This window comes from Sciurus vulgaris, assembly GCF_902686455.1.
Source record: "Sciurus vulgaris genome assembly, chromosome: 7".
NCBI lineage: Eukaryota > Metazoa > Chordata > Mammalia > Rodentia > Sciuridae > Sciurus > Sciurus vulgaris.
In genome coordinates, this window is record NC_136467.1 from 49,534,477 (window position 1) to 49,559,326 (window position 24,850).

The following is a 24,850-nucleotide window of genomic DNA, read 5'->3' on the forward strand; positions in this document are numbered from 1 at the left end:
TTAATTCAAATGTGGCATTATTTAATATATACATATATATTGCTCAATTTTTGTGTTCTCTTATGCTTTTATTAGTCAGTTATCTCCATTTCAATAATTCATGTCTCTTTCTACCACTAGCTCATTTCTCATTCATTAATAACTATTCTTAAACCTGTTTGATAATAGCATTGAATTCTACTAACAGCACAAAGAAATGTGCATTGTTGCTCTGGGTTCATTGGTGGTTTTCATGGGGCTACACAAATATCAACTCATTAGCTCATCCTTTAAACATGCAGGTTAGTTGGCAACTTTATGTTTACATTTAGAGATAGAAGGTTGAGCTACTGTGGAACTATGGAATTCCTGAGGTCACTCCACAGCATAGTGTGATAATACAGATCAAGTACTCTCAACCTTTATTGTTTTACAGTAACCACTAAACTTAGATCTTTATGGTAAAATTCACAATGGAATACTGCTCAACTGAACCAATCTTTGCTATGTCCCAAAAACATTTAAGGAAAAAATATCAGTTTTTTTAAAAAATTATACATTGCAAATATATCTTATAGATAGCACCAAAAATCTCACTTGGAGAAAAGCCTACCCATCTGGTATGTTTTTGCCTCATCAATATTTGTCAAAGATTCAAAATAATGTAGTGCTCTCTTGGGCAAAACAGGCACTTGGTTACCGAAGACGTGAAAACCTATATGCATGCTGTCTATCCACTCAACCGTATAATGCAGCACTTTGCTATCACCATTAAAAGACTGACTTTGTACTATACTATGCATTTTATAATATTTCTATCTAAATGCAGATTTCTACATTCCATGTGTACCATGTAGTCAGGTTTTCCATAAAAATACCAGCAGGAGAGTACATTGAAATTCATTTTGCATATTAAAGAAATCTCTCTCTGAGATTCCTTCTTTTATTTGTTTTATCAACTCAAGCAATAAGCAAGAAAATTAGAGTTTCAGCAATGATGGAAAAGCTATTTATGATTTTATCAGGCTTACTGCTTTTTTTTTTTTTTTTTTTTTTTTTCTGCTTAGAAAATTTACAGATTCCTGAGAGCAAGTCAGTTTAAAATGTTCCCACTGGAAAATGAAATAAGTCTATCTGTATCATTTCACCCAAGTACTGTAGTACTCTATTACCCGGCGACAGCTTCACTTTGAGTAACATGCCCCCCCAGTGCTTTTCTTCCCAATATCTACAGCACACATAAAGTATGTCCCATAGGGATATGTTCCACTTGAAAACATTATTACAAATGCCATAATATTTTCCAGCATATATCTCACTGGCAAGTTTGGGTCAGGGATGCAGTCAGAGCCTAACGGATAGAAAATGTGTCTCTTCACACTTGCAAAATTTTTAACAGAGAAAGCATATTTGAAAATGACTGTCACTGGAATTATGGCAAATTTCCAAGGAGCTTATTATAGTCAGTTTACTGAAGCTTTCCATGCGCCCACAGGCAATTCAATATGTAAGGAATAAATATAATGCATGGAAAAATAATGGGCAGAAGAAATTAAAGGAACAATACTTTTAACCCTGTAAGGGCAAAAACTGAGGTTAAACAAACTATACTTCCCATATTTATGGGCTAAATTTCTTTCATAAAGTTCCTATTATCTTTTAAAGTCATACATAATAAAAGTAAACCAAGACAGATGATGTATACATACAATATTCACATACAAATGAGATGTTGTAACTGAGGTAAAGCCTCTTTTTAACCAATGGCAGTGACAGAATGCAGAGACAATTTGAATTGATTTGACCTCAACCAGGTTGGTGAATATCTAAATTATAATTGCTATAATAACCTGAAAACTATTGTTTTTTATAAGCACTATAATTTTGCAATTATATAGATAGCATATATCACAGCATAAAAGCACATAATTTTCTGGTCTATTTTTTGTTATTCATGCAAAGATTTTACAACCTTTAAGACCAACTTATGTCTAAAATTATTTGTTTATTATTTTTTAATTTGTTCTTTTTAGTTTTGCATGACAGTACAATGTATTTGGACACATTACACATATATGGAATATCACTTCCCATTCTTGTGGTTGTACATGATGTGAAATTACACTGGTCATGTATTCATATATGAACACAGGAAAGTTTATGTCTGATTAACTTCCACAAATGCACCTTCTTTTCTGTTTGAAAATATCTGCATTTTAGCTTTTTCCTGCACTATACATGAAAACTAAATACTACAGTTTCTTCTTCTATGTCTCAAAGAATCAAACTCATACCATAATAAACATTACAGATCTACAACATTATTGTGCTCTCACATTTTAAAAATAATGCTTTCAAAAATAATGCTTTTAAAACATTTCTACCAAGAGAGAACATAATGCATACTCCACTCTTGTTTGTTAGTTTTTAAAAAGTTGAAATGTAACAGAATGCATTACAGTGAATAATAATGTAAATAAGCATTACAATAGTGATTCTAGTTCAGTCCAGAGAGACACCATTTGGAGAAATTGGAGGATCTGTCTGTGCTGTTCGGCAACTATGTCATGGTTCAAGTACAGAGGCATACTGAGGTGCCAATGATCTGGAAAATGGCATGGGAGCCAACATTCGACTGTATATATTCTCTTTGTGGTGGTAGAATGAGTCTTCTAATTACTCTGCATACAAGCTCTTACTAGGATGTGATTTATGTTTTTTTGCACATCACCTATAAAAAGTGCTTGCTTACATTTGGTCTAATCTCTATTTTCTTCTCAGTAGAAACCCAATAACTAAAACCCATTTTTCCCTGTCTCCTTAATCATTGCATTCTAACATTTTATTCTGTTCTGCTGGCAGAAACAAAGACCAGAAACTGTATGTGGTTTTCTTTGGGAAAACAAGACAAAGCATTAGTATGATGGGAAGAGTCATGTGTGTCATAGACTTGTGGAAGGTTTTAGCATGGCAATCAGAAAAACAGGAATAATTTTTAGAGCTTTAAGAGGACGAAGTTGGGAATACTAAATCGAAAGAGAGCTTACTGCAAGGCCAAAAAGACAACTATTGTTGGCAGCTTTAAAATGAAACAAAACACCTCAGTTCCAGCAGAAGGTTGCACATTGTCCCTGGTGAGATAAAGAATTAAATACTTGTCACAGGTGATCTATGGCTGACATTCCGAGCTATATGGCAGAGTAAGGTTGCAGACCTCTCTGTAGCTGCTTTCTCCCAGTTGAGCAATGAAAAACCAAGGACAAAGCTTCAGTTCCATGGTTCTTTTCCCCTTCAAACTACCCTTTCTAACTTACTCATGGAAATAAATTTGAAAGGAAGAAACAAGTTTAACTAAATGAGTAAAACAGGTATAATGGTTTACAGTCAAACCATTCTAGTCTAGTTTGCAATTTTGATACTAAGCATATGAATTCAAATTTGGGTGCTGTGATTTCTAGTGTTAGGTTCCTGAGAGTCAGTGTTTGTCAGCAGTGTAATATAAGGTAAATAAAATTTTGTTGAATACCTCTAGTTGATCCCCCTGTTACTTGAGATGAATACAAACCTGATTTTGACAGGCCTTGACCTCTGCAGTGAATGGAAACTAACTGAATTTGTACAAATATGCAAAAGGATAGTGTGTTGAATTGTGGTCCTTCAATTTTATCCTTTTCAGTTCATATTTTTTCAACCTTTATTGGTAAAGGAAGATATTTTGATTCAAGTCTGTGAACTATGATTTTATTACTAAATAGTTGAGAATGCTTGTCACTGCAAAATTGCATAATTATTCCGTTACACTTTCAGCACATAAGGCTACTTATGCCAAGGGCAAAAACTTAGGTCATATTTCTACTAAGGCATTTCTACAATTTTTTTTCATAGATCAGTGTGTGGTTTTAATTTGATACAGACTTAGTGAATATAAATGAACAAATGGCTCACATGTCTTATAAGCCATTTTTCTAGGATATTCATGGGGTGAGACAGGCTAATGCAATATATATTTTTTTTAAAATTGACCATGTTGCAGCTTAACTTCATAAATACCAGCTACAATGTTCAATTAACTATAGATGTAGCCAACTGCAGCTTTGACTCTTTGCCTAGGTATAGTCAAGAAATCCGCCCCTCCCCCACACCCCCTTGGTTTGAGGATTGAACCCAGGGCCTCCTGCATTCTAGGCAAATGCTCTCCACTGAGCCACATCCCCAGTCCTAGCCAAAAAATTCTGTCACAAATGGATTTAATATTTAAAGATATATATATATATATATATATATATATAGTCAGGAATATAATCAGTAGTAGAGTGCTTACCTCGAAGGCACAAGGCCTTAAATTTAATCCCCAGTTCCATCAAAAACAAACCAACAAACCAAAAAATAAGATATATGTATAAGAAAAACTGAGTATACATGGATGGGCTGTATGTATGTACTACCTACAAATACACACACATATACTTAGAGTGTTTAGAATGAATTTCAATCTTTTCAGCATTTCATTGTGAATCCTTTGAATTCTCTATGATTTCAGGAATCCTTTCTAACTCATGGTCCAGATTAAGCAATGAAAAATAAATTTATTATAGTCCCTACCCATAAACATGTGGATTTTATTTTTAGATAAGTAAGGATTCAGAATCAAATGTTGCATAGTTCAAAAGAAAATGTGAGTATGTGCAAAGAATTCACCCAAAACCCTGATATATATGAGATTTTTTTCAATAATACTCTGAATTCCTTTTTTTTTTTTCATTCGGAGAAAGCATGATGACCAATCCACAAAACTCAGTTCATCTGAAGTCTCTTGAAGCTAATGTGCTCTCTTCTAAGTCTTTACACAAATATCTTACTTAACAGGGACTACTCTAAACACACCTTTTTTTTTTTTTTTTTTTTTTTTTCTGAGACAGGATCTTATTAAGTTGCTTAGGGCCTTGCTAAATTTCTAAGGCTGGCTTTGAACTTGGGATTCTCCTGCCCTGGCTTCCTGAGTTGCTGGAATTATTGGGCATGTGCCACCACACCCAGCTTAACGCACTCTAAAATTTCAGCTATTGTTGCTTTTGGCTCATCCTGCTTACATTGAAAATAATTTTCCATAGAGCTACCATGTTCTAAAATAGCAAAAAAATCAACGTTCATTTTGTTTACTGTTTGTTATCTCTATACATTAAAATATAATCTATGTAAAGGAAGTATTATGGTTTGGATATGAGGTGACCCCCACCAAAGCTCCTGCAGGAATGATCACAGATGTAATGATTAGATCATGAGAGCTGTAATCTAATCAGTCCATCCTAGTTTCAGTGGAGTAACTAGGTGCTGAGTTTAAGTATGTGGGGTGTGGCTGGTGGAGGTGGGCCAGTAGGAATTCTCCCTGAAAGCGTGCTGTTTCCCTGGGGCTCCTCTCTCTCTCTCTGCTTCCTGTCCCCATCATGAGGGGAACAGCTTTCCTCCTGGGGGCCTGTACCTCATGATGTGTTGTCTCACTTTGGACACAGAGCAATGGAGTCAGCTGTCTATGGTCTGAGATGTCTGATACCAGAAAACAAACTTTTAGGTTGTTCTTGTTAGTTATTTTGATAACAGTGACACAAAGCCTGACTAAAGATTTTATTTCTTGAATTTATTCAGCAGAAATGACAAAAACTAGCATAAAGTAGATAATCAAGGAAGATTTGATGAATGAATTTTGTCTCATATTTCTCACTCTTGCAACATATGGGTCATGGGTAAAGTGGGGTGCTTTGGTCTACCTTCATCTCCCAGGCACCAAAACATCTTAGTGCTTCCACTACCATCAAGATATGAAAGGAAAACATGGAAAGTGGTGAATTGAATAAAGGTTCCAGTTGTAGGAGATGTGTGGCCCTTCTACTTGCATGATGACATTGGTCAAAGTAAATTGCATGGTCACATTGAATTCCTAAGGATAAGAAAGAACCACCCTGACATGTACCTAGAAGGAAAATGGGAAAGATTTGAGTAAGTGCTTAATGATCAGCACTGCACAGTACTGTTTTTTCCTTACAAGTCACTGGTACACATGTATGTAACATGCATAAAGTAGAAGATAAGTACAGTTCTACCAACACTGAATTGTATTCTTGAAAATTTCACAAGTTTACTTATGGTATAGATAGCTCTACTGATTCATTGGACAGAAATTTTCCCTGCAAGTGTTCTGGACAAAGGATTGAAAAGAAAACCCTCAATAGAAAGACAACAGGTACAACTATAAAAGTTGGCCTTGTCTGGTTCCTTCTCTGGATCTTCCAGTGCCAAGGTACTTTTCCTCCAAAAGGAACTGATCTCTAAAGTAAGTGGGAGCGATAAGCTGGCCTCAGTCTTTTTTTTTTTTTTTTTTTTTCTTCTCTTTCCTCTTTCTGTGGCCCTTCTTCCCTTCCTTTTTCTTTAACCTGTTCAAAATTTCTGGATGTTGTTCTTCATTTTTCTTCTTCCTTTAAAAGTAAAAATGGTTTTAACTTAAAAAAAAAATTTATGTAATGATAAATTCAGAGCAAATCATCAAACTTAATAAAAAGAAGACATAATACCTGAGATCTCACCATTTATGAAGGAAATACCCTTCTCTCTCTCTAATACACACAGCAACATCCACACACATATAGAACCACCCCCCACACACATTCACATACACAGAAGAAACCACACATTTTTATTTATTCTAATCTGCTTTTATTGTATGAATTGATATATCTTCCTTATCTCACATGTGTAATAGGAACTTCTTTCTTTACCAATTTAAATATTCATCAAGGTTTTAACATTTAGAAAGTATTTCCAAATGAATTTAGAATATTTAAATTACCACTTTCATTTTATTATGGTAAAGTACATATAACATAGATTGTCATTTTAATCCTTTTTAAATATAAAATTCAGTGGCATTAATTGCATTCATAACGAAGTGCTACCGTCTCCACTCTCTGTTTCTAGAATGTTTTTCAACACTCAAACAGAAACTGCACCCATTCAGCAATAACTTCTCAATTTTCTCTCTTTCCAGGTTACCTTTTATCTTGTCTTTTATGATTTTGTCTGTTTTAGGTATGCATTTAGTGGAGTCATATGATGTTTAGCATGTGTGTATGTATCTTATTTTAATTAGCATGTTTTCATGCTAATTTCACATTGTAGCGTATACCGTAACTATTTCTTGTGACTAAATAATATTACATTGTATGCATTTACATATTTTGTTCATCTGTTTATTAATAGACTCTAGATTTTGACTATTGTGAATAATGTGAATATGAACATTGGTGTACAGGCATCTGGTTATGTTCTTATTTTTAATTCTTTTGAGTACATATCTTTTAGGGGAATTTCTGGGTCACAACAATTCTGGGTTTAAGTTTTTGAGAAACTTTTTTCACAATGAATACACTCCTTTACATTCTCATCAACATTCTACACAAATTCTCATTTCTCTACATCCTTATCAATATTGTGTTATGGTTTTTGTTGTGAGATGTCCCTCAAAAGGTCACATGTGAGACAATGCAAGAAGGTTCAGAGAACAAATGATTCAGTTTTGAGAACCTTAACCCAGTCAGTGAATTAATCGCCTGATGGGGTTAATTGAATGGTAACTGAAAGCTGGTAGGGGTTGGGTGGAGCAGGGACTTTGGCTTCCTGGTATATATTTATATTGGGCATGTGGAGTCTCTCTCTTTTTCTGCTTCCTGATCTTTATGTGAGCTGCTTCCCTCTGCCACACTCTTCCACCACGATGTTTTGCCTCACCTTCAGCCCCAAGGAATGGAGCCTGTTGTCTGTGCACTAAGACCTCTGAAACCAAGGCCCCAAATAAACTTTTCCTCCTCTATAATTGTGCTGATCAGGTCTTTTAAATGGTAGTGGCAAAAAAGCTGACTAAAACAACTTGTCACTTACAATTTTCTTTTTTTAATTGTAGACTTCCAGATGGTGCAAAGTGATACATTATTTTGGCTTTGATTTTCAAGTGCCTAAAGACTAAGAATGTTTGGAATCTTTTTGTATAATAATTGGTCACTTGCACTTATTTTGAGAAAATTATATTTAAATATTTTGCCCAATTTTGAATGAAGTTATATTTTTGCTGTTGAGTTGTAAGAGTTCTTTATATTTTCTGTATATTAAGCTCTAATCAAATACATGATTTGCAAATATTTTCTCCACTTCAATGGATTGTTTTTTCATTCTCTTGATAGTCTCTTTTGATGCATAAAACATTTACACACACAAAAGGATGTTTAGATTGTGTCCACTTTTTTCAGTATTACTGTCTTGTTAAAAAAAATGCACACACTTGCATTCACTCTTTTCTGATCGCCTCTTAGCAATAAAAATTAATGGACAAGGTCTATCCCCTTTTAAAACTTTTAAACAATACTAACTAGTTACCTCTATTCAAGCTATTCAACAGTGCTACATAGAAATATCTAACTCCTCCTACATAATTACAAACATAATTCTTTTTTATCCTTTAACATAATAAAGTGATTTTTAAAAAATGACTCTATGTTCTTTTGAGGCCAAATTGCAATGTGACTGTGGGAGAATTTTTGGAAACAATTTTTTTTAAATCCACATTTATAAATGCAATTGTTAAAGTTGTTAATGGCTTAAATAATTCTTGGGTAGCAAATTTGAACTAATATTTTTTGATTATTAAACTAACAATCATTCTTAAAGTTAATACTCATTTTCTAATTGATATACTACTGCTAAACTATGAATTTTTACCTCCTCATTTGTACAAAAAAGGTACAACTAATAAATAATTCGAGAAAAAGGAATATATTATAAAGAAGTTACTACTTGTATGAGAATAGATATTACATGTCACAATTTTTGTTTCTCATATATTCTAAAATTTCATGTGGAAATTACTAAAGAAAATAATTAACAATTTGAAGAATAATTGTTATAGTAAAATAAATCGAGTCATTTAAAACCTCATAATTGCCTGTTTTTAAAAAGTGAAAATATTCAGAAATAAACTGCTGATGCTTCTTGCATATATAATCTGTATTTTATTAAATTCATAGAAATATAACCATTTATAATTATGAACACAGGAATGGGTAGATTCAACCATTATATCACTTGTTAGGTTAATCTGTGATTAAGAAATATTGGCAGCCTGGTAGGGCAAAAGATTATCAAGCTTTGCATACAGACAGTCCCATCATTCACACTTACCTTAAGCTGTGCTTCCCTAAGGAGCAAGTTTTAAGCCTCAAGCGAGTTACACATATATTCTAGGCTTTATTGCCTTCACCCACAAATAAAGTTGACAGCATTAGCTTCATTGGGAGATGGCAGGGATTAAATTAGATTGTGTATATATTTTCCTTGCAGACTTACATATTACATGTGCTTTGTATTTATTGCATTTGTGTGTAAATATATATTAGTTATTTTTCTTCAAATATGATATATGATCCACTATACATAGAAATGAAAGCTCAAGATTTTCATATGCCACTTGGACACATATGTGGACTGGCCAATATTGTCTGTGTTCTAGTTTGATGTCTGTTACTCCTTTCTATTTTATATAACTACTCTGTTTTGTTAGAATGCCCAATAGTAGCCTGTGGTGTTATTTAAATAATGAACGATTTGTTTCTGAAATAAGAAACATCTTTATCCCTAATTCTAAGAATTGCATTAATATCAGTGGGAGGTTGATGTGGCTATCAGGCGTGTGGAGGCAATAAAAGGAATTCCTAACAACTAACAAATGAATTCTCTGAGAAGGGGAATTCTATATGTCCCTCCTGTTGAGATGTTTTAATTCTCTATTGTGGACCACCAATACTAATTAATGTGTGCAATGTTTACACAGATTATGGAAGGAGACATTATTTGTTTTTAGAAAAGGTAATCACTTGAAAAACTAAAGTTGATTTAGAAGCACAAACTCAGCCTTCTAAAAGCTGTTCCTTTTCTGTGATTTTTCTGATTTCAGGGAATGTGAGTACAGATGTGATATGTGGCACTTAATAAGTATTTAGAAAGATGTTGAATAGATAAACATGATTAAAATAGAAAGTACAGAAGTAATTGTGACTGAAATCATTCTGAGATTCCTAAAGTGGTCCATGAACCAATTATCTGTTTTCAAGACAATTACAGAGCATGTGAATTTTTTCTCAAGAAATTCTGCCTTATTAATTAAAAATAAAAATAAAAAGCATAAACTGTTGCTCACTGATGAGGCCACCACACCAGGCAGAAGACAGACTTCCTTCAGACCTTGTTAATTATTGGCCATGCCTGATAGTGCTTTGGGCTAACCCTCAACCTACTGAGTTGCTGAGTTTTATCTACCCTTGTAAAAGTCATAAAGAAACAAAAATACAAACTCAAGTATTAATAATTCAATTGTTTTTATTTCATAGTTGTAAATGGAATCTTTGAGAAAAATATTGAAGAATTAACAAGCTTTCAAGTGAAAATTTAATTTCCATTTTTCATTACTACTCCAGCTTCATTTCTTATTACACTTTTCATTTCTTCTTTGGGGTCCACTTACTTCTCTTTCTCCATTTCCTTGGAGAACCATCTTCCCAAGAACTGGGAATTCAGAATGACTACCTGCAGAATTAGCTCATCTGGCCACATTTCCCATGAATCCTTAGGAAAGAAAAAAATTCTAAAGGTAGCATTTGTGATCCTGAGGGGAAGGAGGTTCCTGCTTAGAAATGCTTAATACTTTCCAAGTTTATTTTCAAAAAGCACCATTTGAGCCGCCAACCAGTCAGCTCTGGGGCTTTCTTCTTGCTGCTTTCATGTTAAAAAGCTCCTTTGTCAAAGCCCTTAGGCCCAGTGGTGATAACTGCTACAGAAAAATGCTAGTGATAGAAAGATATATTTTCAATAACCCTTGACTTTTATTAGTTCAGCCACTGCTAGAATAAAGGGTAAGTGGGCCCTTGATATTTTAAATGTTCCATGTCCCCCTCCATATACTTCCCAGGTCAGCATTCTTTACTGATGAAAATTCTAGTCTGGATCTTGGTTAGTTGTTGTGGGGAGAAGAGTCTGCAACATTATCTACCTCTGAGCTTTGGTTGTTATCCCCCAAAGTCCACAATCGATAATGGTAGCATGAGCTTTGCTGTGGTTTTCTTATTTTCATTACTTCTGAAAACCAAGTGTCAGATTAATAAATCTCTAGTAGTGTGCTTAGAGGATGAGGGATTCCTCAAATAGGCAAGAAAGCACAATTTTGCGTGATAAAAATTTAAACATAATCAAGGAGATCTGAAAAATGCCATATAAAACTTTTCAGAGGAATTCTGTAGTTGCAGGTCAATGTAATGGATAAATTTTTAATATTCTATTATCTGTTAAATTTTATTAACCTATAATTTTTCAATACCTTTCAACATTGGTGCTAATGTGAAAGCATTATATGACAAGAAGTATTTAGCATGAAGATGTATGGATTTAGTGTTATTACTTTAAACATAACTTTAAATTTGTGCAAAGGTTTTAATCCAATCTAATTGTTCACGTATAAGATGGCAGATCCATACTAACCTGTACATATATTATACTGAAAAAAATTTTTGCTCAAGTATTTGGCAATAAATTAAAAGTTGACCTTCAAGTGTGTAGAGATGAGCTAGATTTATTGCCCTCTGACTTTCAAAGCTGCTTTCTCAGACTTTCAATCAAATGGTCAGTTGATACAGGAAAGGTGCACTAATATGAAAGCTAGGAAAAATGGGTTCCAGCAGTGAAGCTGGGTGGTGGGCAAGTTAACTAATGCCTCTGAGTCCCCAGTTGCTCCTCTGTGAAATGAAGGAATATGATTAGAAGACCTCTGAGAACCACTTGAATTAGAAATATCTGCTTTCATTGAGAGGTGTCATTCATATGTTTGCAAAACTATTGGAGTCAATTTTAGATGAAATTAGTTAAAAACTTTATAAAAAGGAAACATATTCATAGGCATTTCCAGATATATTCTATTGTCTTGGCTTTAGTGATGTATCATTAGCTTATTGTAAAAGGATTTTGAATATTATCTTTGTTATCTTTAGATTTGTGGTGGAATGAAAAAAATTACAAATAAGTCAATACTTCTTTTATTTTTTATATCACTTTACACATTTATGAGAGAATTTATGTTTTTATCTGGTATTGTTACAGAGCTGGATCTCCCATAAAACTGAAGCAAGTATGAAGGTCCTCTTTCAAATCCTGATTCTTGCAAGTATGCCAGAAATACTTTAGACATGTTGCTCAGAGTAACAGCCATGAATTTACTAGAATGGTTAGGAAGGGGAAAGGGGGACACTCTCAAGGGAGAGTGGGTCCTCTTGATGTAGGACAGAAGAGGCTCACACTGAAGGAAGCAGGTTTATTGGCTGCAGGGTTCAGAGGGGTTATCATCTAAAATTACTCAGGACCTCCAGTCTAGAAATTCTTTTAATTTTATGCCCAGTGGGAGGAGGAGCTTGAAGGTTTACATTTTTGTAGAAGTCCACATAAAATTATTATTATTTTGAGTTCACAGAAAGTGCTTTTTGTCCCATTTTTTAGATTAGTCAGAGGTTTTACAACAAAAAGCAGAAGTGACATCATCAAGTCTATGGCCAAACTTAGCTTTTTCAAGACAGAGCAATTTAATTCTCACAAAAAATAGGAAGTCCTATCCCACACTGAGTTTTTCTCAGAAAATTTTCCTGATATACTGTTAATAAGAACAATTATGATGAGGGTCTCTGGAGAAACTTAATTAAGGTTCTTATGGGGGCTGCCAGTATAATTCCCCCCTTTAATGATTCTCCCCACAATTTTATCTTTTAAATTAAAGGACATTATTAAAATCCTCTTGGCTTAAAGCTTATATAAAACCAAAACTTTAGTTGTCCTTCTTTTAACAGCTGCTTCTATAGTAGACCCAATAGTGCTAATACACAAGGAGCCAAGCACGAGAGTACCAAACAAGTTAATAGCAGAACACCTATTATACCAATTAAGCTTTTGAAATTACCAAGAGGAGAAAACCACAAGAGGTCAAAGGTTATTGCAGTTTGATTACTAATAATTTCCAACACAGTTTGTAAGTGAATAATCCAATTTAGCCTATAAACTAGAGTTCTGTAGCCCCTATTGCCATCCTGTGCCAGGTAGCAGGACCACAAGTGGCAGTAATCTCTTGGGGTGGCCAGTCATCTTTACCCCAAGTTTATTGATCTCCTAGATTAAGTTTCTAATGAACCTTTATTTTGGCCCTAGATCCTCTTACAAGGGGATTCCTGGATCTTTTCCAGGAATTATTATTCCAATTATGGCATCTCTCTGGTGGGACAGGTGCTATACATACATATAGATAGATAGATATAAATATTATAATAGATTGATTTGACACAGAGTTCACATGATCTCCAACTCTGGAGCAGGAGTGGGGTTTTATTAAAGGAAACTGAACTAAGTGATAGAACACTATTTTGGTTACCACAGGTTAAACAGTGTAAGTTAACAAAGTCAACTAATAGCACCAGAAGAACCCTAGAAAACCTATATAAGCAAGGTAAAAAAGTATAAAAAAAATTTAGAGTCCAGTCAGGAGGAGTTACTCTTATTAAACCTGTAGCAAAAAACAAGCAGAAACTATATATATGGCTAGAAGAAAGAGGTTGGCAATGCATTATAGTATAAGAATTATCTAAGAGGCTGAAAGAGTCCATTTGTCCTGGTGGTAAAGTGTATCCTCTGCCATGCACTGATCAGCCAGTCCTTGAGTGGCTGAAGCAGAGCTGTTGTTTCCTCAAGCTTTGTCATGTGCATGCTAGCCAGCTTTTGGAGTGACTAGAACGGAGTTGTTTTCCTTCTGATCCTCAATCTTCTTAGGTGCTTCCTTCCTCCAGATGGTCAGCTTAAGGGGTTTGGTGGGATCTGGAGTACATTCCTAGTCCACAGCTTGGGCTTGAGCCTGGTGTAATGAATCTAGCCATCTATCTCTGTAAGTTTGACTGCAGTTGGGGTGGATAAAATAACATTGAAAGAACCCTCCCAAAGAGATTTTAAGTAAAAGGTTGAATATTCCATTCTTTGACCCAGACTGAATCTCTAAGCTTGAAAGAGTGTGCATCTGGGGTCAAACTTACTTGCAACCTTTTCCTGACCCATTGGTTGAGAGTCTGTAAGGTTTTCCCTAAAGTCCAAAGCTGTTGTCTCAATGTTAATTCTCCTATTTAAGTCTTCCTGTAATCCCTTGATTAGCAGGGGAGGCCTTCCATACATTGTCTCATAAGGAGAGAATCTAGTCCTCTTAGTGGAATTGGATCTAATCTTTAACAGTGCAGTAGGGAAGATTTTATTCCAATGCAGGTGAATTTCCTTACACAGTTTACCTGTAAAGCCCTATTTTTGCTTTGTACTTTACCAGAACTTTGTGGTCAATAGGCAGTATGTTACTTTTATCTAATATTTAAATACTTGGTCAATAATTGCATCACCTCTGCCACAAAAGCTAGCCTGTTGTCTGAGTCAATGGTTATTGGAATGTCAAATCTGGGAATGATTTCCCAAAGGAGCATCCTAGTTACTTCTGGAGCCATTTTAGTGGGGGTCGAAAAGTTTTCCATCTAGCTAGAATAAGAGTATACAAAAATCAAAAGAGATTTATAGCCCTGTGAGCATGGTAGCTCAGTAAAGTTTACTTCCAGGTCCTCAAAACATGTTCCTACTATAGTTTGGATTCCTGGAGGAAGGCTTGGCCCTGGCATGGGTTGTTTTTGGCACAAGTTTTGCACTGTTCACAGGTCACTCAGGAAATGCTTGTGAGCTGGGGGACATAGAAATGCTGACTTTAGAACAGTCTCAAGTGCCATTTGGCCATGTGCTCCCCTTTGGAACTGTCTAATAAAGGCATTTGTAAAGTACTCCACATCAGGGTTCTTGAGAGGCTAGTCTGCCAGGTCCAGTCTACTGGAGAACACTTATGTCCTCAGTGCAATTGAGCAAGCTTTCCAGTCCTGGTGGTCAACAGAGGTGTTGGTCTAGAGTCCAGATGACTTTAATGTGAACATGTGGATTTTCACATAACATGCCCTGCAATCTGACCATCCTCACATAAGTCAGCCAATATTGTCCTTTGTACTCCAACAGTGCTAGTCCATAGTTTTAGTTCCTGTTCCACTGTTGCTTGTCAACCTCTAACACCAAAAGGGCTGCAAGGGCCCATAGACAAGGGGTCAGCCCGATTATAGAGTTTATCTGTTTAGAAAGATAGGCCACTAGACGGTGCCATGTCCCTAGCATTTGAATTAGCTATTCCTGAACATACAGGAGAAAGGATTTGTGAGCTCAGGGAGTCCTATCCAAGTGCATGGATGAGTGCTTGTTTAATGTCCTCAAAAGCTTTTTGTTGTGTTGATCTCTACATTAGAGGATTCCATTCTCTGCACTTTGTGGCCTCATAGAGGGGTTTGGTCATAGTTAAAATGTTAGGAGTCCATATATAGCAGAATTGGGCAGCACCTGGAACTCTCGATCTGCTGGCTAGTAGAGGACTGGAATTGAGCAGACTGTCTGTTTCTTCTCTTGGCCTAGTTGCAGTTGTCCCTGAATCAGATAAAAACTAAGGTGCTTGACTTTTTCTTGACAGATTTGAACTTTCTTCTTTGAGACTTTGTAGCCAGTTTCACATAGGAGAGCAAAAGCACTTGTGTTCCCTTCATGCAGTCGTAGGTTGCTCTGGTCAATAACAGATCATCTACATACTGGAGCAATGTGCATCTACATTAGAGGCCAGCATCCATGTCATTTTGCAGGAAAGACTTTTAAATCAGAAACAAGTGCCATCAAGAAGATATTTGGTGAGTTTTTGAAGCCCCATGGTAGCCTGGTCTAGGTCAATTGCCATTCAGTTTGGGGCATTCTTTCTTCCAGTGGCCCTCTAGATGGCAGTAGGCACATTGGCTTAGTCTCAGCCTTGTCCCCTGATAAGGTGGTACTTCCATTCAGACCTTCCTTCAGTCCTGCATCTGGCCCTGATTTTGATATTTGTTTTGGCTTTGCCCTGGTGGGATCCCCTCTTTGGGTAACCTCTGGGTTTGCAGTGAGGCAGCCACAAGGAGGCCCATCTTCTTCTTCATCTTTTGGTCTGCTTTGTGATGAGCCTCTTGGTCTCAGTTGATGAAAACTGGTAGCCACTTTAATCAGCTTACTGGGCTTTCTTTTCAGCAAAGTCCTCTAGTTTTTGTAGCTTTCGGTGAATGTCTCTCTGGGGTTGTATCACAAAGCCTGAATTGATCATTTGCTGGTTGTCTGGTGCCTCAGGATCAAAAGTTGTGACGAGTCAGAAGGTCTCACATAGTCATTCATGGAACAGGTTGGGGCTTTTATCAGGCTTTTGGAGTACTTCTGATATTTTGTTCATGTTTAGGTTTTTTTCATCCGTTTAGGCTGTCTATGAGGGCCTCTTGTATCTCTTTATCTTTAGGAGGTCTTCCTCTTTGTTGGGGGTCCCACCCTGGCTCTGTGTCAGGGAACTGGGCCTGGACATAGGTTTGAATGTTACATTTTGCATCTGGAGCATGTTCCTCCAGCCTTTTTAAATCTGCTTGGATCATTTGTTTGTTTCTCCATCAACCAGTTGAGCTGGTGGGTCTGGATAATGAGCTGCATCAGCTCAATTATGGCCCAGGGCTTCTCCATGTAGGAGGGAGTATGATTTTTTTCCAGTTTAAGAGATCAATGTGGTAAAAGACTAGCACGTTAAACTGCATTGTCCCCCTCGTATGTTACCCTCCTGGTCAACATAGGCAGGTCCTCTAGTTTTTCATAGGGCCATCTGGAGTACTCTCATCTGTGTTATGGTTCTGGTCTTGGGGTAAATATTCCACTTGGTGAGTGGAGGAGTCTTTGGTTCTGGGGAAGCCTCTGGCACTGAAGACATCAAGGAGGAAGGAGATGTCAAGAAGCTACCATCTATTGCCTCTAAGGAAGAGGGGGCTGAGGGGATAGCCTATTGTCTTGGTAGTCTTGGCTATGTTGGGTAGAGTGGCATGTAAGGTGATGGGTTCTTTTCTGACTAACAGGGAAAAACTAGTCTCCTTTCTGTCTTTTCTTTGTCGGTTTTCTTTCTGCTTAGTTCCCTTTAGTTGGGTCTCAGAGGTCAATATAGTCTCAGCCAACATCAATTTGGACTGTCCTTCCAGATAGACTCTCAACCAAGGGGGCTCTTTCTGTATTATTTCTTTTTTCTTTTTCTTTTCTTTTTCTTTTTTTTTTTCTTTTTTTTTTTTTTTTTTGCGATACTAGAGATCAAACTCATGGCCTTGTACTTGCAAGGCAAGCACTCTACCAGCTGAGCTATCTCCCCAGCCCTTTCTGTATTATTTCTTGCCATCAATCAATATAAAGGAATTGACCTGGGTGTTCAGGGGTTCTGACACCAGTTAAAAGGACCTAGCCAATAACACTTTTGTCTAAAGATCTTTCTGGTGGCCACCCCACATCAAAGTTGGCCATTTTAATTCACAGAGTATATAACCTTTGTGGAGTGAGTTTTACCTTGGGGTTACCATTAAAACCTTTCTTAAAGTTTTCTAACGTACATTTCAAAAGACCCATCTTACTTTCTGTGCCTCCCATGTTCCATCCTGCATTGGTGTCACACACTTAGGACAAGACTCACTTCGTCCCTCTTCAGCCATTTCCCTCTTGGGAACTTCAGGTCTTCTCAGCCTTGCAGGTCTGTATAAACACCCAATCAGGAACTTCCACCTAGATGTTGATTGGTGGAATTTTGCCTCACACTGTAGGAGGTGCCACAGAATCATGCATCAGGACTTGGCACTTGCTTTGACCCTTGGGTCAGATCGGAACCCTTCCACTGTCTGTCTCATTCACACAATTTTACATACTTTCACACAGACATGGTCAGAGCAAAATTTCTATACTGCCCCAATTCCAAAAATTCCATAACCAAAGGAGTCACATTTTCCCCTCTGTTCACTGACCCTGAACAGAGACAACTTGGATGACTTCCCAGGTCCTTTTCAGCTCCAACTCTTCTCGGAGGTTACTCAGGGACCCTCAGAGGTTGATCAAGCCTCTCTTCCACCTGCTTAGGCTCTGTGGGGAAGTCAGGTGGGAGACCACTGACTGACCTGGGTCCCATCTGCTCAGTCAGGCAGTGCTCCAGGTTCCCTGTTGCTGGTTCCTGCACTCACAGGTTCCGTTGTGCTTCAGGGCAACCACTCCAGAGCACTGAGTGAACCACCTCATCCCAGGCAGTCGCCTGTGATGCACCAAGGATAATTGTTGTCCTCCAATGACCCAGAGAAGCCAGACCCTGGAGACAAGAGAAGTAGAAAAGCCATCTTCTCCTCCACAGTTCCATCTGGGTTGCCAAATAGTGTAGGACAGAAGAGGCTGGACACCTGAGGAATTTTCAGGAGGCAGATTTATTGGCCAAAGGGTTCAGAGGGGCTATCATCTAAAATTTCTCTGGACTTCCAGTATGGAAATTCTTTGAACTTTATACCCAGTGGAAGAAGGGGTTTGAAGGTTTACATTTTGGTAGGAGTGTACATAATTTTTTTTGAGTCCACAGAAAGTGCTTTTTGTTCCATTTTTTTAGATTAGTCAGAGGTTTTACAACAAAAGCAGAAATGACATCATCAAGCCTACAGCCAAACTTAGCTTTTGCAAGACAGAGCATTTAGTTCTCATAAAAAATAGGAAATCCTACCCCACATTGGGTTTTTCTCAGAAAGTTTTGCTGATTCTTTGTTAATAAGAACAATTATGATGAGGGTCTCTGGAGAAGCTTAATTAAGATTCTTTGGTGGGGGTTGGGGGAGGCACCACTTCACTCTCAGAGATGAGAGGGATGACACAACCCTCCTGTTCTCCAGTTTTATTGGGATTCTCAGGGAAGTTTCCAGAGTCCTGCCCAAGTCTACTTTTGACTTTTGACAGCATTGGAATTGCATGGACTACCTTTAGGAGAGAATGGTATGGTTTTCATAGTAGGAATTTTAAGGAAATTGAGTCCCCCTGTTTTGTCCCAATTTTCATCCCCTTAATGGTTTTGTTATGAGTTTCTCTGTTTTGTCTCTATTTCCTCCTTTCTTTATCAGTTCATTGCCCTTTGTTAGGTTCTTAGTGTTTTGGCTATCAGAGTGATTGGGCATTGTAACATAGTTTCAGTGATAAAGGAGGTTCTAAGCCACCTGGTAGGGTGTGGCATGATCTTGAAATAATAGTTTTTTCCTAAGGGGTTGCAACTATGGCTAGGGAGGTTTGAACATACTGGACCTCCATCTTCCAGGTGCTTGTCTGTCACATAAGATTTCCTTTGGTTTTTAGTAGTCCTTCGTTATCTTCTTCCTGCTCAACCATTTATTGCTGGCTAGCTGTCTAACAATATGATTATCAAAATAAGCTTCATGAGGGAAATAGAATGGGAATTAAGGCAAACAGGCTAGCTGTCATATAAATTAGGGTAGGTAAATGACTTGAGTTCACATAGAAAAGAAAAAAACAACAAAAAAAATGAAAAACCCATATCAAATCGTGTAAAGAGTAAAATTTATTTGAAATCAGTACTTGTAAAAATAAGAATGATTATAAGAAACATGTTAGCACATAAATAAATAATATAGAAAACTATAAAATAATAATATAGAATTATAGTATAAGAAAAATCAACTGATAAGAAATCAAAGTATACTTTCTTTAAAATGAATTTAAAATATGTACTCAGTGGCTTGCTAGTGGGTCTAATTTGGGAATATATTTTAAATATGAATTTTCTTATTCAAACTTTGTCATTTTGTACTAGTTAAGACCAGTAGCAACATTTTAATTGGCACAGATTTTGGTTCCAGTATTTAAAGGTCAAGGGTCAGGAATTTTTGGAAATCTCTTTCCATTTAATCATCTTGAAGATTTTTTCCCCCTCTGGTGAAGAATGAAGTCTAAAAGGTGAGATGAAGTAAGTCTGAGTTAGGGAAGAATTTGGAACAAATGTGGTGATGAACTTGGAGTATAAAATATTGTTTCAACAAGAAAGACAAAGATTAAAAATCAAAACTAAAACTTCTTAGATTACACTTGAATATATTAAAATGCCAAAATAAATCAGTGTGCATTGATAAAAAGTGTCTCATCCATTTATTCAGATAATAGTCATGGTATGTTTAAGCAAATCAACTGGATGTGCTGAGGTGCAATACTAAAGTAAACAGAGTTTTACGTTTCTTTAGGATATAAAAAAAATGTGGTTTGTTACTTGTTTGTTTTAGGCCTGTGTAATGATAGCCTGATATATGATGCCCGTGTTTCATATAATTAAAACATAATTATAATTAAGCAGCATAGTAGACACAATCACAGATTAAAGATAGGAAAAAGGGTAGTAATTATTCAATTTGTATGCTGAAAAATGAATTGCTCCTAGTATCTCTTGGTAATTTTCTTCCATTGAAAATGTTTCATATTAGTTCTCATATAACATTTTAAATGGAATATCAGATGAAAACAAAAAGTGTACCAATTTGTCCCCAGTTTTGGCATTTAGCCCATTTTTTGTTTCTCTCATTTAGTAGTTCATAAGTTTGTCTTGTCCTTGTAATCAGTAAAAGTCTGTTATGTTCAACACAATTTTGTGAAAACAATAATATTCTGTGAATTAAGAGGAAAAATAGATTTGTGTATACATTAATAGAGTCCATATAAAATAAAATGGAAACAAAAAAATATGTTTCTGAAAAAACACAAATAATAGTAAAGGAAAAAATTTGCTTTTTTCCACCTCTTTATGGTTAAAAAGAATTTTTTAAAGAAAAATATGGAAACAGCCTTCCCAATATAAAGCATTTTGGAGGGAATATTAAGGCACAAAAATAATAATCAATGGAAGTCTCAATTATGTTTAAGATGATTTTGAGAGAACAATATTCTACTATAAAAAATGTTTTCCATATAGTATAAAAACCTGTATAGAAACATAATGGAAACAAATAATATGTCTCTTAAAATTACACATGAAGTGTAGAAAACAAGGAGCTAGATGGGTCATTATGTTCTAAATTGAATGTTCTTCCATCTGAAGACTGAGGACAGAGTTTTGCCTCTGAGGGAATGAGTCAGCTTTTCATCACTGTGATCAAAATATCTGACAAGGACAACTTAGAGATGGACATGTTTATTTTGGCTCACAATTTCAGAGGTTCAATCTGTGGTCAGCTTGCTCCTTTGCTCTGTGTTGGAAATGACAAAGAACTTAATGGCAGAAGGGCATGGTGAGTAAAGGTTCCCAACTCATGGAAACCAGGAAGATGAGACAGCTTCCTGTTTGCTAAGGACAAAATATAAGCCCCAAAAGCATATCCCCAGCATTGTGTCCTACTCTTTCCAGTCACACAGTACCTTCCTATAGTTAACACTCAGTATAATAGTCCTTCCAAATTATTAATCTGTTAAATGGATTAAGTCACTGGCCAGGTTATAGCTCACATAATCTAATAATTTCAGCTCTAAATATCACAGCATTAACATATAAGCTTTCAGGGGTATACCTCGTATTCAAACCATAAGAGGGAATTTTAGCCAGAAGAGCAATAATTAGGTTCGAAGAGAGCAGAACTTAAGGGGACATTACTTCAAGAAATCTGAGGAGCGAAAACAAGATTAGAACAGGAAAGAATATGGTTTGGTTGAAGCTCAGCTGACAAGTATGTTTAACTCTTTGCAAGACATTAAATTTGAAACAAACTTAAAAGGGGGAAGAATCAGCTCTGAGTGAAGCAAAGGCATTTTATCAGCTGATGAATCTCTAATGCTTTTAATGACTCTACCCTCTTGATGACAAGTGTTTCATGGTTATGATATAGTCCTGGATATTTAGTTTGAATACATCTAGAAACCAAGAAGTGATTTCACACTGAAAATCATTAGAATTGAAATACATGACAATATCCAATGAAATAACTAGAAGTTTGCATATTTGACTTGAGTGAGAGGAATAAGCTAGCACCAGATTCTTTTGGTCAAAGCAAGTATTTCTTATTCTGCGCTTCCACTTGTATGTGGTGTTGAATATTCTCAGGAGTTCGTTATCATTAATTAATTCCTCTGACACTGAAAATTTCATCAACTTTGGGGAAGAAAATCAATGTCTCAGCAATTTACACTATAATTGGGTTTTAAAATATACAGCTTTTAAAAAACTTAACATTAAAGAAACTGTTTTATTTCACACTATTGCAGGTACAGAGACATGTTCACATAGAAAAGTATCTTAAAACTAGCATTACTTGACATCTTTGGAATATTAAATAAGCTTAAAAATCTGTCCCTTACTTTGAAATCTCATATGAGAATCTTTCACTTGACAGCTTGAGTTTTATATTGGGAGAAGTAGAATCTGTGCTTGTTACCAGGTTTTAACTAAAGTACATGAAAATGATGCATCTTTGGGGATCACTATTATACTTCTAATTTTCACTGTCTTATTCCATATTTAAAGTCAGAAGTCATATTGTTGACCCACTGTTATTTTCTCTGAAAAATAGCTGTGTAAAGATTGCAATTTTTCTTACATTTTATTAGTTCCATTCTTTATTGTGTTCATCTGTATACTTCCCAACATACTTTTCCAATATGCATTGTAAGTGAAAAGTTATTAAACATGCTTTTGTTTCTTGGAAACTAGCATCTCAAAAACAATTAGAAATATTTTCGTCATATTTATAACACACACACACACACACATACACACTCATTCACTCACTCACTCACACATACTTCAATGGCAAGAAAGAGTTACACTTTTGCATCAATGAACCTATGAAGCAAACAATATACAGCTAGCATGTGAGATAGTTATTCCTTCCTCCCATTGTATGATGCTGATTTTATATACAATTCTATGATGCTATTTCACAGAAAGATTTTGCCAAGAGCTTTTACTGTTTTTAAATATATGCCATTAGCATTGTATTTATTTTTATGAACTTTTAATATATTTTCTATAGAAATGAAACTTTTTCTAGTGCTACTTTTGTTGATGAGGGACTAGGAGTACTGTAACACTAGGACAGTAAAATTCAATTTTTATGTATTCATCTTATTAGTTCCATGTTGCAGTATTTTGCTTTGTTGAAGAATAATACATTTCCAGATCTATCTGATCTTACACCAATAGAATCACATCTTGTAACAGACCCAGAGGTTTTCTTACTTTTTGTGTATGACACTACTCTGAGTTTCAACATGTACATTAATAACATCCCATTTTTTACTGTACTGAAACAATTTTAAATCCTTGAGTCATATTGTAAATGTAAAATGGCAACAGAAACAATGCCACCAAATAAATAATGCATAAATGAGATAAAAATGGGTTTACTGGGAAAACTACACCCAGTAGTTTGATAATTGGTTCTGATAATTGGTTAAGATGAACTGACCAACACGTATAAAATTTGCATGAGAGAGAGAGAGAGAGAGAGAGAGAGAGAGAGAGAGAGAGAGACTCATTATAATATTGCAAGGTTTCTGTGAAAATGATAATTGTTATATTCCCAATGTATAAATTATGTGTTTGGGTTGAATAGAGTCTCCCTCAAATTCATGTTCACCTGGAATGTCAGAATTTGACGTTATTTGGAAATAGGATCTTGCCAGGGGCAATTAAGATGATGTCACACTGGTTTAGGGTGTCTCTAAATTCAATGATAGCTGTCTTTATGAGAGCAGATAGACACTCAGAGAAGAGGGTCATGTGAAGACAGTGATAAGGTGATCAAGAGAGATCGGCAGAATTCAAATAGCATTGCAGGTGAAAATAACAGACATTTTCAGATAAATCTGAAAAATGAGTAAAGAAAGGCCTAGCAGACCTTGTACAAGGAATATGCAAGGGAAAGGTAGTTCTTCTGGTGAAAGGGACATGACAAATGAGACTTGGAAAAATTATGAACATGAGCAATGTTAAATATAAACTAAATGCTAAAGACTACCACTTTTTATCTTTCTTAGTATTTAAAAATTGATTGCTTAAAGCAAAAATCATAACATTGTATTATGGGCATTAAGATACATAACAAAGTAAACTGTATGAAAGTAAGTGCATGGACATGGGGACATTAAATGACACTATTTCTACTGTTTTATTTTATACATATATTGCATATATGTCTCTCCTCTTTCTCTCTGTATATAGAGAACTTCTCCTTCTGTATATACATATAGATTTACTACTGTTTATCTTATACATGCATTACATATATGTCTCTCCTTTATATACATATATATGCACATATATATGAACAAATTACAGATGCATATAGTAATCATATCTATAACCAGAATGAACCAAAAATACTAAGGGTTTTAGTTAACATTCTAGGAAAGAATTAAGATGAACGTGGTTTTTATCTAATTAACAAAAAGAAGATAAGAACAGAAAAGTAATGAACAAAAAACAGGTGTATTAGAATAAAATTGAATTGATATCAATAAAAATATCTCATCTAAAAAAATGTGAAATTAGAAAATCTCTAACACACGTTCAAGGAAGTCATTTGAGAAAATGAAATATGTATTTTGATCCTTTTATGAACAAAAGTAAATATATAGTATATCAAACTTTGTGGCACACAGTCAAAACTATGTTAAAATTAGTGTAAATTTTCACTTTAACTGCTAATAATTGTAAAGATGAAAAAAATCAATTATTTAAGCTTCCATAATAGAAAACCACAAAAAGGAAAAAAAGTAACCTAATGAAGAAGAATGAAGAAGATGATAAATAAAGAACAGAAAACAATAACATATAAAGCAGATAAACAGTAGAGAAATTTTAAAA